We start from the raw sequence: 6,748 nt of genomic DNA, 5'->3' as shown, positions 1-6,748 counted from the left end.
CGCCAGGAAGACCACTCACGATGATCAGTCGCAGTAGTGCAACCCCACCATTTTCTACATGTAGAGGAGAACAGTCGGATTTACTTGTCAACCGAACACTGGACTCCTAAGGAATGGACCGTCTTAGCGGAACTTCCGGGCCATTTGGGCCAATATAATAAGGCTGGGCCGGCGCCACTCGACCACTTACGCCACTCCTAGTTCAGATGAAATCCATGACTCTGAAACGTAAAGCTCATCCCCACTTTTCCCAAGTAGAAACTTGTTGATACGGCTCCACCAAGAAGTCGTATCTAGTTGGAAAGGAAAACTCACCGATATTTCCCAGGCGATGCCTGTTAATGGATTAACTTGTTCCAAGAATTTTACTTCCCGAGTGTTGGGTAAGTAATCAAAAACTCTTTTATCAAAACAGCAACCTTGTTGCGAATATAAAATACATCACAGAGCCGGATCCCTCAGATTTTTGAGCGAGTATTCTAGTCCCCTTCGAAGGAAGATCTTAAATTTGAAAATGAGTTTTGGGATCCGCTCAAACTTTTAAAATCATTTTGAAGACTCGAAAACATTTTTGAGAATGTTTGGAGTGATGCTGATTTAATAAAATAAATCAGTCCCGATATGTTGGAGAATATCTGAATATTATTATTTAAATAATATTCCCATAAAGGATGATCTTTATAAAAATAAATGAAGTGAAAGTTTTAAAAGCTCATACTTTTTTTGAATAATAAATAACCAAAGATATACTTATATACGAAAGTACGATCTTTATTTGAATAATCGAAAATAAGTTTGATTATCGAAACATTATTCTTTAATAAAATACAGAATATTATTTAATAAATAAGCGGAGTCATAAGTCCTCGAATGAATATTCAAAATAATATTCATTAAATAAAATAAAGCGGAGTCATAAGTCCTCGATGAATATTCAAAATAATATTCATTAAATAAAATAAAGTTATCGAATAAACCTTATTCGATTAATAGTTTTGAAAAATATTCATATATATATAAATACATATATATATATATATTATACTCGGGAACATCGACTCCCGGTTTAGAAAATGTTCACCTTTGGGTCCCCTATACTAAGGGTATACGCAACTACTGCTTATCTCTAGCATAGGTATTATGCAACTTATAAGCAATTGAATCAACAATTAGATATCAAGATTACGAAACAGACATGCATATATACCATATCAGCATGCTCCAATATATCACAAAAGTTGCTAATAACAATCATGCACTTATAACAAGATAATGCATATACATATATTTACATCACAACAACAGTATAACGGGTAGAAAACTTGTCTGAGTGCTCCGGGGCAGACTTAAGCTTAGAGTGGGTCCGGTAACCTATGAACAACAACATAAGCCGGAATTAAACCACGGTCGCTTAAGAAACTAGACTTTAACCAATTGAACTCTAACGTTTGCTTATGGTCATTTCTACGCTTAACAAATCACATAAGTCGTTCGAGTACCCTCGGCTCCACCATTTTTAATAAATTAACCGTTACGAATTTTAAGGAGACGCTTTCGCGAATACCCTACCAACTGCCTAGTCCACTTTACATAATTGTTTCATACTCCAATTAGTCATTTAAGGGCCTTAACAAAGGTTTCAAAGTAAGGCGAGGGGTAATGGTTCGTTCGCGAAACGTCGTTACTTAAAACGGTCGTTTCTCCTAAACCGTACATCGGATTCAAGCGAACCACATATCAAAACGAAGCTCGTAACATGAAATATCTAAACATGGCAAAGGTTAGAATCTTTCAGTGAGTTCACGGATACTAAAGTTAAGAACAGAACAGTTAAGGAAAATCGGGCATTATGACGTTTATGTTTACGCGATTTCCAATATAATTAACACTCTAAATTATCATCAATTCACTCACAACCACCAATACAACAATATTCAACCATCATACTACAAACTCAGTCCCCAACTCCAAGTTTTACCAATGTATCCAACCAATCAAAGACCCAATATTCAAAACCAATATAAATCCACCAAAACTACTTATAATCAAAGATCAAGCCTTAATACTAACAATACTTCAATAAAACTTAATTGAGTCATAAAATAAAAGCTAGGGTTTGAAGTTGATACCTTCCTTGGTAGGTGTTAAATTGCTAGGAAGCCTTAGGGAGCCTTAATCTAACCTCCTACAAGCTTGATCTTTCCAAAGAAAACAAGAACACAAAGTTAGGTTTTGAAGTTTCTAAAAGTCCGATTTAAAGAACTGTAAAAATGAGGGTCTTACCATGCTTATTTGGACGAGACTTGTGAACAAGGGTTGTAGGACATCTCAATACCTTTCCAACTAGCTATAGAACACAACATTTGAGTGAGTATTGAAGGAGATATGGTAGTTTTAAGTTGCTGCTCTGGTTTTGGCCGAGAGAAGGGAAGAAAATGTGAAGTAAAAATGTTTCTAGTTTTATTAAATGATTTGTGTGGTGTTTAGCTTACTTACTTCCTTTTTTTGTTAATTATATTGTTACCATGGTAAAAATTGTTTGGCTCACAATCAACCAACCAATCCCTCCATTTGTCATGCTTATGTCACCATGCCTATGTCATATTTCTCATGTCATCCTCTTACACTTGTCTTCTTCTTGTTGGTGTGATGACATCATCATCCACTAACCTCTTTGATTAACCCCTAATTACTTGGCTAACGACCGCTTATCTGTTATATGGTTCGCTTAACTTTCGTTCTCGTTCATCGTTTGAGGGATCATATGATCTTATTACTTAGGTTCCCCTAAACCTTTCTCAATATTTTATATTCCTTTTATGATCCTCTCTAAAAATCCTTGAATTTAAATCCTTTAATTTAAACCATTTTTATCATGTTACCTTATACTCAATTCTTTCGGTATCTGGTGAATTTTCGGGAAAAATCAAAGTGTTCGGATTTGGATTCTGACGATCTTTACATACACTTATATACCATATAGAGTACCAATAAGACCTCAGAATATCAATAAAAGAACTGCTACATTGTGTGGCATGAAAAGTTTTCTTATTCAGCATAATCAGCAAAATCATTATTCATAAGGTTTACAAAAAGTCCAAAATTTTTGGGGTTATTACATAAAACATACAAAACACCTTAGTAGATTTAATTTAGTAAATTTTGTAGCACTCGACGGATGATCAAATATAGTCTCGACGGATAATTCAATATAGTCCCGACAGATGATGATTTGACATCCATCGAGTGAGTAGCTTATGTGATAATAAGTATTATAGCACATTTCTGCAAACAACTTTGTGTAGATTCTGTAGGAGCATATGAGTCATGTTGACTACTAGTAGATATGCAGAATAGGTGGATTAATTGTAAATATGAGATGTCTTGTAATTCTGCATAAATAAAATGGAGTGAAATGTCAAATAGCTACCCGACGGATGATCAACAAAGCTACCCAACGGATGATCAACAAAGCTACCCGTCGGATGATCAAATTCAAATATCTGATGACAGTGACAACACAGTTACATGCGTCGAGTGTTTGCAAAAGGAATGTGGCTGCCTGTTTAGTAGGAAATTGAGAACAAAGAAGCATTACCATTTCCATGCTATTATGAAGATAATCAAAGATGCTGCAATAGAGTAATGAAGTAGCATGGAGTTAGACTTGATAGGTTTTGTTTTATTATCCTGTCTTATTACCATGTAAACTTGGTGATATATAAACAAAGTGTAGCTAGTAGAATAAATAACAAAGCAAACACATTTAGAAGAGTAATAGAAAAAGTTGTACTTGTCAAGAATTTTACTGTAGCTTGTTTGTTCAACTTGTAAAGCAGATGTGAGCCAATTTGAGCTTCACAGAGTTCTCAAATCGATATATATATATATAGGGAACTGATCCCCAGCCATCGTTGGATGGGATACAGCAGCCGCATTGTTTTATTGCGGGTGTACTCACCCGCCGCAATGAAACATTGCGGCAGCCCGCAATGTAATATTGCGGCTGGTGTATCCCAACCAAGTTGGTTGTGGATAATTTCCTTATATATATATGGTGGATACATTCAAATCCACCATAAAGTTTTAAAGACTTGTATTTTTATTACTTTGTGTTTGATTTACTTAATTCTTTATTCCGCACTGTGCAAATCAAAACACTTATATATATATATATTGAGTTAGAACATTTTTATAAATCTCAAAAAGAGGCCAGAATTACATTCAACCCCGTTCTGTAATTCTTGTTGTATTGTTAGGGAATAACAATCTTCACCCTGCTTCTCAATTTTCTTGATGTGTTCAATAATGATGTGTGGAGTGTCATCCTTTGAATGCATAAACTCTACTCATGTGTACCTTGAGTAGTCATCCACCATCACAAGTGTATTTATCTTTCTAGAGATAGATAAGACATTTACTAGTCCAAACAGGTTCATATAAATAAGTTACAGAGGTGCACTTATGGAATTCACAGCTTTGCTTTTGTGACTAGACCTTTTTATTTTGCCTTTTTGACAAGCCTCACAAACTTCATCTTGAGTAAATTCCAAATTTGGCATGTCTCTCACTAATTTCTTTTTAACCAAGGTATTAATTGCTTTGTAGTTCAGGTGAGAGAGTTTCTTGTGCCACAACTTGCTTTGCTCAATAGATGCCTTGGTGTAGAAGCAACATATACCATCCTTATTTGCTTAGTATAAATCTTCAACAAATAAGCTTCCCTTTCTTTCTCCTTTCAAAGCAATGTCACCAGTCTTTTTGCTGATAATTAAGCAATATCCTTTGTCAAATACTTGAATCCTCTATCTGTGAATTGACTAACACTCAGGAGATTTACCCTGAGACCAGCTACCAGTGCTACATCTTCAATGACAATATTTCTAGAAACTAACTTGCCATATCCCATTGCGAATCCTTTGATGTTGTCTCCAAAAGTCACCAATGGGCCAGCCATCTCCTCAAATTGTAATAACAGGGTTTTATCACCTGTCATATATCTGGAGCATCCACTGTCTATGATCCATATGAATTTATTTAATTTACCCTGCACACAATGAGGATTAAGTGTGCTTAGCTACCCAAGGAATGTTGGGTACTTTCTTCTTGGTAACAGAATTTGCAGAAGTAGAATTTGATGGTTCAGAAAGAATAGTGTTCAATGGTTGATTTGTATTTCCCTTTTTAGCTTTAGATCCAAGTTTAACTTCTTTGAGATCTACTATCATCTTATGACATCTTGTCATTACTTTCATATTACAAGGAATGCAATCAAATTTTTCACAGAAGGAATAGAGATCTTCAGCCTTTGCTTCATTGTATTTGCATGCTCCCACTTTTGGCTAACTAAATGCCTTTTTACAAAGATGAGTTAGATGATTGGTTGACCCACAGTTATGACATTATTTTCTGGGAGCATCTACAATAAATGGAAAGTTATTGCTCTTGTTCACTCCAATTTTCCCATTCATATTCTTCTTTTTCTTTTCTACATTTTCAGTCTTGATTTCCTTGATTGGCTTCTTAGAGACTTGAGTTACCATGGGCTTCTGTTCAATTTTAGTGGTAGGAGTTATTTCTGTATTTATCTTCTCATTATCTTCATCTACTAGTTCTTGATGACCAACTCAACTTCACTGAAATTGACTTCATATGCCATGGATAAAGGTGCATCAACTTTTCTCAGCATAACTGGGACATCTTGCTTTGTAATTGCTTTAACTTTGTCACCTTTATTTTTCTTATTGTTGTTCAAGGCATCATAGTCCAAACCAATAGCTATATTAGCACATGGTTTTATTTTCTCATGGTACTGTCCAACCAACTGAGATGCATTTCTGAAAGACTACAGTTTTACCTCATTCTTCTCCAACTTTTCCCTCAACACAACTTCTATTTCACTTGCACACTTGAGCTTGTTTTTCAAATATTCATTTTCTTGCTTGACAGTTTCAAGCTCAACAAGCTGCAGTTCCAATTCTTATTTCTCAATCCCAAGCTTCTCATTTATCTTTGACAGTCTACTCACTTCCTCAGTAGTTGCCACCAAGTGTGTGTGTATATGAAACATATCTATACTAATCTTTTCAACAGTTTCGTTATATTGGCTTGTATTTAAATCAATGGTAGTTAGAGTTGGTACCTCTGATTTTGATAAGGATGATTCTCCATGCTCAAGAGCCATAAGTACATAATTTCCAAAATCTTCATTCTCATCTTCTTCATCAGTATCATCCCAACTCTTGCCTTCAGCTATGTAAGCCTTTCCCTGTTGTTTTTTTCAAGAGAGCTTCATACTTTGCTTCGAATTCCAAATAGGCTTTATCCTTATTCACCTTCTTTGGCTTCCTGCACTCAGTAGCAAAGTGACCCAACTCATCACAGTTGAAGCACTTTATCTTTGATTTATCAATAGATCCAGTCTTGTAGCCACCTTTGCTAGCTGATTTATACTGAGTTTTTGGTTTTCAATTGTTGTTATTGGAGGATTGTCCCTTGTTTTTGAAAAACCTTGGCTTTTAACCCTAATGTTAAATAATTTTCTAGCCATGTAAGCCATAGATTGATCCATCTCATCTAGCTCATCAAGGGTGTAGAACTCATCTTTCCTTAGCTCCAAAATAACTTATTTCTGAGGTCCTTCGTTCTTTTGCTCCACAGCATAAATGAGTGGAACTTGAGCATCTTGTTCATCTTCACTTGATTCATTATCATTTACAACTAAGGAACTAGAACCATTCACTGTCAT

Source organism: Apium graveolens, chromosome 3 (genome assembly GCF_009905375.1).
Source record: "Apium graveolens cultivar Ventura chromosome 3, ASM990537v1, whole genome shotgun sequence".
Taxonomy (NCBI): Eukaryota; Viridiplantae; Streptophyta; class Magnoliopsida; order Apiales; family Apiaceae; genus Apium; species Apium graveolens.
Note: the sequence above shows the minus strand (reverse complement) of the source record.